Source organism: Pteronotus mesoamericanus, unplaced genomic scaffold, assembly GCF_021234165.1.
Source record: "Pteronotus mesoamericanus isolate MK-2021 breed Mesoamerican mustached bat unplaced genomic scaffold, CSHL_Meso_final contig_557, whole genome shotgun sequence".
Lineage (NCBI taxonomy): Eukaryota > Metazoa > Chordata > Mammalia > Chiroptera > Mormoopidae > Pteronotus > Pteronotus mesoamericanus.
Window position 1 is genome coordinate 1,259,322 of NW_026555200.1, and position 11,844 is coordinate 1,271,165.

At 49.7% G+C, this 11,844-nt stretch overlaps 1 pseudogene; it reads right to left on the reverse strand.

Moving 5' to 3' along the window:
* Positions 1-11,184: 11,184 nt before the first annotated feature.
* On the reverse strand, positions 11,185-11,286 carry LOC129075697 (uncharacterized; annotated as a pseudogene).
* Positions 11,287-11,844: the final 558 nt, after the last annotated feature.

The window sequence follows — 11,844 nt, forward strand, 5'->3', positions numbered from 1 at the left end:
AGAAGGAGCCCAGAACCCAACACATCAGTCAGCTCCCACGACACCCCTAGACTGTGTATGTCCTGCCCGTTCCTCTCCTCTCCTGGGAAAGCCAGTGCTTTCTGGTCTTTGTTACAGCTGCAAAACCTGCGTGCCAACCTAATACAAACCAGGGTAGCCCCATCAAAAGGGGATCTGTGTTAATATTTAATGTCTCTCCTTTGATACTTATAGCAATATGGACATGAATGCTTATCTATTTACAAGGGCATGTGTACTTAAATTCAGGGTGAGGCAAAAGTAGGTTTACTGTTGTTTGTATGGAAATAATGCAACAACTAGTAAATGATAATAAAAGAATAAACTGTGTATTGCGTACTCACAACTGTAAACCTACTTTTGCCCCACCCTCAATGCAGTGGGTGTGACTCTCTCAGGCCCTAAACTCATGTATGCAAGAATTACAACTTTATTTTTCTGCAACTGAATGTAGTATATGTTTCAAGCTCCTTGTTTCCTGCTGGTGGAAACACAAACCAGCCAATGGGTAACCTTGGTCATTTCAGGTTAATTTCAGCCAAGTATAATTTGCTTGCCTTGTGCAATTCAGGGAGAGTTCCATTAATTTAGGGTTCACCTTCCCCATCCCTCACCCCTTACTCTTTTCTCAGTTGCACTTAAGTTTAGTTGAAAACAAATATAGCATCATAGGATCCCTATCCAGGCCTCAGCCCTCTGGCACTCAGTGCAGAGATGGACATCATGCCACGCAGCTCGTGGCCATCCTGAGAGCCTGCATCCTTGCCCGGTTTCCAGCTGTGGAGTCTCAGCTGCCTTGCCTGGCCTAGTGTCACCTCGTCAGGGCCCCACTGTGCCACCGCACACCTTCCTTGGAAGTTTTGGCCCCTGCCTTCTGGCCTCCTCTCGAGTGTGCGTGGGGAAGGGCGGGGAGGGGGTGCAATCTGTCAATTTCCCTCTGAATCTCTGTCATTTGCAGTGGCTCCGTGTTACTGTTTTAGGGGCAGGTTGCCTCCTGAATGCAGAGGGGTCAGGAGTTTAAAAGGAAGTACAGTTTAGACAAGCTCTCTTTGACGAGATGCTGCCAACCCCTCCCCACACATTCCTGGGGCACAGAGGACAAATCACAGGAATGCCTGGTCCCCAGCAAGCTGGAGTTGAACAGTGATTCGGAAAAGTCAGACTCTGCCTATGAAGATGTTTGAGGAATATCTTAGCCAATTCACTTAAACTTCATCTAACATTTAGACTGGATTTATGACAAAGAGCATTGTCTGAAAGAGTTCTTTGGATAAGAACAAAATTAAAAATCCTGATAATAAGGAAGCATTGTCTTAATCAGTGGCCTCTTTATTTATGACATATAAAATACTGGTGTTGGACAATTGATGGCAATTTTAGGTTTGATGAACTTTGGTCAATTCTAATATTCCCCCCATTTTGCAAATGAGGAAACTGAGGCCCAGAGAAGTGAAGTCAGGGTCATGCAGCTAGTAAACAGAGGAGGAGGGACTTGAACAGAGCAGTCTGCACCCTAAGCACCAGCTCATTCGGCCTCTGTGAGGGGTCCCTCCCTCCCCTCCCCCACCCAGTTTTGTCCTTGTGGTCTTACTTGTTGTTCACAAACATCTTCTAAGGAAAACAAGGACCAGGTAAGGATTATGCCCATTTTACAGTTAAAGAAACTGGGGCCAGGAGGTGACAGGTGACTTGGCCCTAGTGACCAAGCTAGGGAACAAGGAAACAAGGTCTAGACCCAGGCGTCCTGTGGGGAGCGCCCCCAGCTCTGCCCAGCGGTACTCCACACACACACACACACACACACACACACACAGACACACGCACGCGCACGCGCACTCCCAACTGTGCGTAAGCACCCAGAACCACGCACACAGAGCGGAGCTGGCCTGACCTCCTCCCCGTGGCTCCCTCCCAGAACACAAAAATCATTACCTGGCGCTCACACTCTGCTCCCCTCCCTGGGCAGCACTGCCAGGCTGCTGGAGGGAAAAGTGGAACTGCAAAGCCATGACTAACCCTCCGCCACAATTACCAGCGTTAATTTCAGGAAGGCCTGTCCTCTCCTGGAACCAGGAAGAGCAACATCAAACACGGCTCCTAAGTGCACCAGGAGGAAGTCTGGACCATTAACCAGGAGGTGATCATTGTGTGGGGAGGGTAGAGATGGGGAAGGAGGTAAAGGGAGCTGAAGGCTCCAGCCTCAAGTCCCAGCTCCACTGCTGTGTGGCCTTGGAAATGCCACTCCCCATCCACGACTAGTTGGAGGGGCCCCTCTAACATTTGCATCTTTTAATGATTAAAAACAACAACTTCTTACGCTTGGAAAACTTGGGGATCACATCTGTCTTGTCCATCATTAGATCCCCATCATTAGCTACTATAAAAATTAGTATCCCCATTTTATAGGTGAGGAAACTAAGGCTCAAGAGGCTGGGACGAAGTACAAGCTTGTGACGTTAACATCTATGTGCTAATTCTCCTTATCTGACCTTTATTTTCTTTTCTCCCTAATTTCTTTTTCATTTGAACCCCTCCCTTCCACACACGTATACACACACATATAAGTGTCATGATATCCAAAGGTACAAACATGCCCATTGCTCTGAAAGCGCAAAGCTGTGTGTCCTCACAAAGGAGACATGGTGATGACTAGAGGGGCCATACCACAGACTCCCCAGCATCCATTCTCCCTTCCTAATGGGACCTCAAATTTGCCAGCCTGGTGCTTTTGGATGAATTGACCCCACCCCCAACTTTAGAGGCAGGTGCCAATTGACTTAGGTCATTCAACATGTCCTCCTTCTGGCCACAGTTATTGATTGGGAGGTGGCCAAATGACCCAAAGCAGGCCAGTTGGGACCAAAAAACTCCATTCCAGAACCTTTTGAGCTACCAGGGAAGTGAATGTTGTGAAGAGCAAGACCAATAAAATGGTATTGATCTGGTCAAGAGAGCATAAAGTATATAAAACAAAATGGAGTCACTCATGTCAACCAAGATGGCTGCCAGTCAAGCATGACACTTTGGTTCAAGAGGAAAACTACCTAAGTTATACTGGACACATCTGGCAAGGAGACACACCCAAGACATCTGCATACATGACCAGAACAGCCATGTCTGCAGAGGGGGACCACCCAGAAATAGGCTCCTGGGGAAAGTCCCCACTTGCCATCAGGGGTGCCAAGACACTTATCAAGAGACCCAGAAGGCTGGAGTACGCTGCTTTCAACATATAATTGAGGCAGGCTTCAGACCACTGCTGAGACAGCTGAGCCCCACACACCAGAGTGCCACTCCACGCCACGCTGAGCTCCTTGGGCACCGGCTACCAGAGGTCCTGCCCTGCTGGACTGAGGACTTCGTCTGCCCTGCTGCCCATCTGGCTCCGGAGATCCTTCTTTGCAAGATGCTGACGGCTCCCTTGCTCACCATGCTCTCTCCCCGACCTGCAGACTGAAACTCTGAGACTCAGGTTCGTTATCCCCCAGTTCTCTCATGTGATGTTACCACTGATTGTTTCAGAGTGATTAGTATTGTTACTAGGTTAGTATAGATTTGGATTAAGTCTACATTAATAAAAGCTAAGTGAACAGCATGCATTAATGAAGTCCTAGTGAATAACATAGTCACCTCTGTTGGCTCCCTATTCGTTCTCAGTACCAGTGTCACTTGTAGGGCTGGTGGTAGGGCAGGCAGCTTGGTGCTTTCAGTTCCTAGGCCCGGGTCAAACGATCCAATCGGGGACCAAAATCTGGCTTATAGGAAAGTCTATATCACGAGCACATGCTTGAGACAAATGTTCTCTTTTCCACCGCATCTGTAGCGAGAAACAGAGTCCCAGAAACCTCTTGAGTCATCTTAGGAATCCAAAGGTAAAGACTGACCGAAAATGGAGCTAAAATTGAGCCTAAGGAACTGAGGATTAATGAGCTGCTGGATCAAGCTGTACCTGGAGGTTAACCTACCTCTGGCTTTTCAGTCCCAGGAGCCAAGAAATGCCCTTTATTAGCTGAGTTGGGTTTTCTACAACGTGTATGTGTTGAAAAGTAGCCCATCAAATATAAACACTTTCAACACTATCCCCATGGCAAACACAGGGCTGTTTTTATAGGGCTCTCACCACCCCAGCTGTTAGGGAGGTAGCTTATAGGAAAGCAAGAAGCAAGGGATCTGCTCCTCATGCTCCAGCTCCACCCGTACTGCCACTTCTCTCCACAGTGTTTGCTAAATAACAGCCTCCGGATTATACCCCCCAAATGCAAATCTAGGATGAAGCCCTGGAGGCTGCTGGGTAAGTGTGGAGGCAGGCCTCAAGGGCCCACGCTGGAGGAAATGGGCCAGCACCAGGCCAGTCTTCCCAGTTCCACCTTAAAGGAGCCACAGCTCACAAACAAATGCCTGCCTCTCAGCAGTCTTGGCAGAAAGACTGACTTTCCACGGACAGAAGTGACATTTGAGAAGTACAACTCCTTCATCCCGCCTTTGGCATTTCCGTCCTCCAACTAATTGTGTCTACTGAGCACCTACCTCCTGAGAGGTCTTGAGTTTATAAAATGTTTTATTCATTTAGAAGGTTCACGAAACCTTCGCGTGAACCTCACCCAGTCCATAGAGGTTACAACCAGAGCGGCAGAGGAGCAGGGTGGGAGAGAGAGGTCACTGGCATACGAGGTCTGGGGTTTAGGTTCAAGTCCTGGTCCTGCTCCTTCTGAGTTGTGTGATTTGGGACAGATCATTACCGCCTCTGCGCTAAGCAGAATAATGGTCCCCTAAAGACATCCTAATTTCCACAACCTGTGACCAGAGCAAAAAGTATTTTGCAGATGTGATTAAAATCGGGGATCTTGAGAGAAGGAGAGAGCCTGGATTATCCAGGTGGGCCCAATCTAATCACAGGACTCCTTAAAAGTGGAAACCTTTCCCAGCGGCGGTCACAGGGGGACGTAACCACGGAAGGAGGGTCCGAAAGACGCCACCCGGCTGACTGAAGGAGAAGATGGAGGCTGTGAGCCCACAACTGCGGGTGGCCTCTAGAAACTGCAGACAGAGGACATGGATTCACCCCCAGCGCCTCCTGGAAGGAGGGCAGCGGCCCTGGTGACTCTTGGATTTTTTTCCCAGAACCAGAAAATAATAAACTTGTCTTATTCAGCCACTGACTTTGTGGCAATTTGATACAAAACGGCCATAGGAAATGAAGGCAGCCATTGCTCAGTTTCCTCATTGGGCAACCGACCGCCACAGCATCCTGGGAGAACGAAAAGTGAGAGCCCAGCTCTGAAGTCGCCAAGTCCGGGATTCAAATGCGGACTCCCATGGCGCGGCTCGCTCCTCTCTGGCCAGGCCCGCCACGGGCTCAGCCTCTGCTCGCCCCCTGAGAAGCTTGTAGGCCACTTCAATGAGGCATATTGGCCTAGCACCAGCCCAATGCTTGTGTTCCTTTAATCTTGAGCTGGGCGAGAGAGACTCACCTGCCCGGGCCAAAGCAGTAAGGATTAAGGGAGAGCCTTGGGAGGGGCCGCAAGACACAGGGGCAGGGCCCAGATTCTGGCCCAGAGCCTCGCCCAGATACCAGGCGCAGCATTCTCGTTGAAAGCCCGGAAGAAGCCATCAGCTTCTGATGTAGGAATTTTAGCCACCCCACCTGGAAAATCGGAAAAAAAGAGTTGTAAATAAAAACAATAGCTAGCTCCCATTCACAGGCTTTGGGAGGCGCGTGGGTTTCCTCGAAGGGCAAGACTGGGTCGGGGGTGTGGGGAGGGGCCGAGCACACCCCCGTCCCGCGCTCGCTCATCGCAGGGAGGGGGCGGTGCCTCCTCGCAAACTCGACTTGACACCACCAGCCAAGGGACTTAGGCGTTTCATCAGCGCCCCGCCCCGGGGTGAGATCGGATTTAAGATTGGAACTCCAGCTACGGGCCCGGGGCCCGGGGCCCGGGGCCCCGGGCTCCCGCTGCGAATGTGTTGCTTAGTCACTAATTCGCTCGCCGCCTGTCCTAATCCCCAGCTAATCCTTCGCTAAACCCTCGGTGCGCGGGCTCACTCCTGCTCCAGACCGGGCCGTCACGGTTCAGGGCCCGGCTGGGCGCGTCTCTCTCGCCCAGCTCACGCCGCGCGGTTCACTTCGTCCCATCCCCAGTCCCCCAGAGCAACAGCCAACCCCGGCCCCGCCCCACCCCCTAAACCGGAGCCAGAAGGGTCTCCGCATCTCTGGTCCAGGCCGACACCTGTGTCACAGATGGGGAAACTGAGACCCAGCAGGAAGGAACTTGGCAGAGCTGGACTTCCTGTGGAAGCGCTGGTCACCTGCTTGTCATCCGTTGTTCCTGTCTAGATGTAGGCAGGGTGCTGGCATGTAGCAGATGCTGAGTGAACTCCCACGTTGAACTGATGAGAACGACAAAACTGCTCTGAAGATGTAATGGGAGGCTTGAGGGGATGAAATATGCTGGAAGGTGCAAAGTAGACCAGTCCACTGTGCCTGTCTTATACGAATATCTGCTAAAAATTTGGGCACTAGTGCCTTTGGAACAAGAATTTGTCTTTTTTTTTTTTTCCTTTGTAAAATGGAAGCTGCTATTTCCAGGATCAAGCACTGGCCTGGCAATTTGCTTGCATATTTCACTCACCCTTTGAGCTGGAGATGATATTATCCTAGTTTTACCAGTGAGGACACTGAATGGAATCAGACAGGTTCTGTCACTTGCCCAAAGTCACACAACTAGAAAGAGGTAGAGCTGAGATTTAAATCCAGGGCTATGTCTTTTTTTACCAGCTGGACTGTACTAAAAGTCTCCCAAGGGCTTTCAGACTTGAAGTTCTGTGTCTCTCCTGTTTTATTTAATATTTTTGAATCAGTCTTTTTAAAAAGGGCAGCGGCAGCTCTCCTGCAGCCTGGGGCCCGTCTGTCCCCAGCCTCTCGGCCCAGGTCGTCCTGCGGCTGCCAAGAGGATGCACAGCTCTGGTTCCCCGGCCTCCTCTAGCAGCCGTTCCTTTGCAGGAAAGCTCCCAGGAAACATGCAAGATTTCATGCACCAAACAGCCACTTGTCCCATTTTAATAGAGAGACTGCAAAACTGAGACTTGGGAGAACTGGGCCATTAGTTGCATGCAAGCCAATTCCATAGACTTTTCCTGACACTGTGTGACAGGTGCTGCCTGGGGCTGGAGATCAAACAGTAAGTAAGACATTTCTGCTCTCTGCTCCTCAGTCTCTCAAGCTGTAAAATGACTAGAGATGGCAAGATGCACAACACACAGGCCTTTCTCCCCCTTCCAGTGCTCAGGGCAGACATTGCTAATTGATCACAACACACTTTCCTGCTGAGACACATCTCAGCCTCTCACATATAATTTCCAGCAGCCACCGAGAACCAAGGATGGAGGTGCCGGGGAAGATGCAACATTTTGCCCTCCCTGGACTAAGGTAACTCAGCTTCTGCCCAGCTCTGCCATTCAGCTCAGTACCTTCCAGTTCCCCAAGGGTTCCCATCCCTGTGGCTTCTCTGCTCCTGAAATGAGCAGACAATGACAGGTGAGACTTTTGGGCCAAGCCAGAGAGCCACAGAACAGAGCCTCCTGCCTCGTTCCCTGTGGTGCAGAGGAAAGAGGCGTGGCAAGCCCCCTGAAGACCGGCCCCTGGGGCAGGGCTCCCTGAGAGGGCCACCTCCCAGCCTCCCCAAGGAGGCTCGGCACTCCTGCAGTCACATGCCAGCTGCCTCCCCAGCAAGAGCACGCCGGCTCGGGCCAAAGTTGAGAAAGGGAAGGAGTGGAAGTGGCGGGCTCAGTCAGAGAAGGATCCACAGAGCTGTCGTTTTCCCACGCCCACCGTCCTGCTGCCCCCTCCAGGCCTCTGCACAAGCAGCTCCCTCTGCGCTGACTGCGCTGCCTGATGAACTCGCTCCTGTTCATCCCCACAAGCCCTATGCAGGGGCCAGCTCCTTCGGGAAGTTTTTCTTGCCCCGCCCCCCAGCTAGGCAGCCACCACTTCTTGGTGTACGATGTCTGAGCTTTGCGCACACATGTACCATTTCCCATAACAACTAAAGTGATCTGCAGACTTCTCTCTCTCCCTCTCTAGTCAGCAAACTCCTTGAAGGCAGAACTATGTCTTATTCCATCGGGGCCTTGGCACAGAAAAGGAACCCCCCAAATACTTGTGGGCCTGTTGATCCAACCCCAAACTACCACCCGAAAAGTTTAAAACAGCTTAAGCTTATGAGTCAGGTGCTAACAACAGTATCTCCAATTTGCAAGTGACTCAATTCAGGCAAAGAAACATGCCAAAAAGTCACCTGCTCGTGCCACTAGCTAAGATAGGTCAAGGACCTGGGAGTCTGAGCTCTCAGCCTTCCAAGGAGGGGAAGTGGGTCCTCCTTTTGATTCTGCATATGAGTTGGTTGGTCAACCCTAAGTGTCCATTACTATTTTTTCACTGTTTCTATTCCAGGCTGGAACAACTTATCCAAGTGGTTAGAGCTAGGTACTCACGCTACCATAGTCAAAAGTTTGCAGCATTTGTTTCAGCAAGCACCTCTAAAGAAACCAAAAGACAATAATATCCTTAATAAACAAAGAGCTCTTGCAAATAAATAAGAGTAATAAGTAGAAAAATGCAGAAAGTCATGAAGAGGCAAGTCACATAATTTAAAACCCATTCAGCTATTATTCATTGAACAACTACTATATGTCAGGCACTGTTCTAGACATTGGAGGTTCATGGTGAGCAAAACGAGGCCCCTGCACTCGTGGAATGATCTAGGGAAGGGAAACAGGCAACAACAAAGAAACAGACAAATGTATACCTCATACGGCACGCGGCGATCAGTACTACGCAGCCAAGTAAAATGGGGCGATGTGGTACAGGTGAGTGAGGAAAGGTCTCTCAAAGAGGCGCTGGTGCCTGAATGACAAGAACGGGCCAGCCACGAGCTGGTCGGGGAAAAGCACTGCAGGGGAGGGACCAGTGGGGTAGCACCTGGTCTCCAAGTAGGAATGAGCTCGAATGTTCAAGAAGCCAAAAGAAGGCCGGTATGGCTAGAGAGAAGTGGGTGAGAAAGAAAGTATAGAGCCTGGATGGGCGAGACCGCGCAGGACTCTGTCGGCCCGGAGAGGGGAAGGGCGGGGGAGTTGAGATTCGAGTGATAGTGGGAAGTCCCTGGAAGGTTTTAAGCAACAGAGTAGCATGATCTGGTTGCATTTTTTAAAGATCACTTTGGGGCTGTGTGGAGAGGACCGAAGTGGGGGCCAGAGCAGAAGCAGGGAGCCCCATTAGGAGGCGCCTGCCCCAGTCCAGGGCAGAACTGATGCGGGCTTTGCATGAGGTGGATGCGTTGGGGGGTGGGGGGGTGGCGTGTAAGGATTCAGGATGTTTTGGGAATAATTGACAAGGATTTGCAAGTAAGGCACTGGATTCAAGGATGAAGGGGAAAAAAGGAGATGAGGATACTGTATATATTTTGCTTGAACACTGGGTAGATGATGATACTTTTTCTGAGATGGGGGAAAAAATGGCAGGGAGGGGCAGAGGCTGGTTTGGACAGAAGTTTTAAAATAATAATAATAGTTAACATTTATTGATCTTTTCCTCTATGCCTGGCCTGCTCTGCACCAGGGGTTCTCGCTCTTGGCAACATTGATACTTGGGGTCAGGCGATTCTTTGATGTGAGGCTGTCTGGTACATTGTAAGATATTTAGTAACATTCCTGGCTGCTACCCACTAGGTGCCAGTGGGCATGTGCTCACACACACACACACACACACAGTTGAGCAACCAAAACCATTTGCAGACATTGTCCAATGGCCCCTGGGGGGAAATGACTCCAGGTTGAGAACAATTCTCTACGTGGATTCTCCCACATAATCTGCTCAAGCACCTTACGCGGTCTGCCCGGCTATCATCCTCATTTTACAGATGAGAAAACTGAGGCTCAAAGTAGCTAAGTAACTTAAACAAAGTCAGGAGTTCTTTTTTGGCCAGCTGGACTTGAATACCCATGGACCAACCATGGAGCGATATCAAGCAGCGGGTGTCTGGATGTGGCTGGGGTTCAGGGGCCACTTAGGGTGAAGAAAGAGCCTGCCATTGGGAGTCATTGCTGTCAAGATGGGATTTGCACTGCGGGACCAAGGAGAACGTAATGGACCCTCTCTTCTTTTCAAGGACTGCACTCCCGTCGCCGCTGCCGTCTCCTGCATCATCAGGGTCTCTCCCTTTTCTGAATTACCCACAGAAGCAAACACAAGGAGTGTTGTGCTCCCGGCCCCACCCCCCTCCAGCCCCGCCCCATTTCTCTGCTCCACTTCCCAGCAACATTCCTGAAAGAGTGGGTATGGTCTCTCTCTTCAAAGCATCACCTCCCATTCTCCCCTCCGCCCACTGTGATTAGGCTTCCATCTGAACATGCCACTAAGACTGTCGCCTTCATGCCACCAAACCCAGGGTCACTGCCCTGTCCTCTTACTGGCCCTCTCAGCAGCCTGGGACACAGTTGGCCTCCTTCCTTCTTGAAGCACTTTCTTTCCTTGGCATCTCAATGCCACGCCCTCTCCGCCTTCCTTGGCTTCTCTCCTCCCCCCCCAAATGTTGAAGGGGTCTGGTCTGAGGACCTGCACTCCCCTATTTACACAGAAGAGAAAATAGAGATGGCCAAACACAAAGAAAAAGGTGCTCAGCCCTGGTTATAAGACAAATGCCCAATAAAACAACTGAGATATATATTTGTAAAGATTTTATTTATTTATTTTTAGGGAGAGGGGGAGGGACGGAGGGAAACATCAGTGTGTGAAAGAAACATGGATCGGTTGCCTCTTGCACATCCCCAGCTGGGGATCTGGCCCGCAACCCAGGCATAGGCCCTGACTGGGAATAGAACTGGAGACATTTTTCTTTGCAGGACGACGCTCAACCAACTGAGCCACACCAGTCAGGGCAAGATACACTTTTAATTTGCCACAATGGTGAAGATTCAAAAGATTAAAAATACTCAGTGTAGATACAGGGGGAGGAACACCTCCATTCGCTTTTCGTGAGAAGAATAAATGGTATCGTCTTCCTTTTTTATTTGACATAATTCCAGATTAACAGAAAAATTGCAAGAATAATACAAAAAATTCCAAGATACCCACCACCTAAATCACTAGATTCCCCAGATAATATCTTACATTAGTGTTCTCTCTCTCCTCTTCTCTCTATATTTTTATGTATTTTTATTAAACTGATAAGAACAGATACTACACTTGATCTTACCCAAAGGCCAAGAAGCAATATATTTATATTTTTATATTACTCGGTATTGTATATATTTTTCCCAAACCCCTTAGTGGTAAGTTGCAGCCACAATGTCCTTTATCATAAATCCTTAAGTACTTATTTCCTGAAAGTATGGAAGCCTCTAACACAGCCCAGTACAATTGCCGCTGACACCACACTGCTATCTAATCAACGGGCGTCTTTGAGGTTTCACCAGCTGTCCAAATAACGTCAGTTACAGCAGCAAAGTCAAGATCACGGGTTGCATCCAGCCATCCTGTCTCTTTAGCTTCCTCACATCTGGAATGGGTCCTCAGACTTCCTTCGTGTTTCATTACGTTGACATTTTTAAAGTTTTTTCATGCAATGTCCCTTAGCTTGGGTCTGTCCGGTGCTGCCTCACGATGACACACTCTGCTATAAACACATTTGTGTTTCTCTTCCCTCTGCCTACAATGCTGTTATCTGGCTTTTTAGCTGCTTTCGTCTCCTCCCCCTCCTTTGAGCCTCACTTCAAATGTCACCTCCTCCAAGGAGCCTTCCCTGGTGACCCCTTGTAAATAGGTCTCTTATC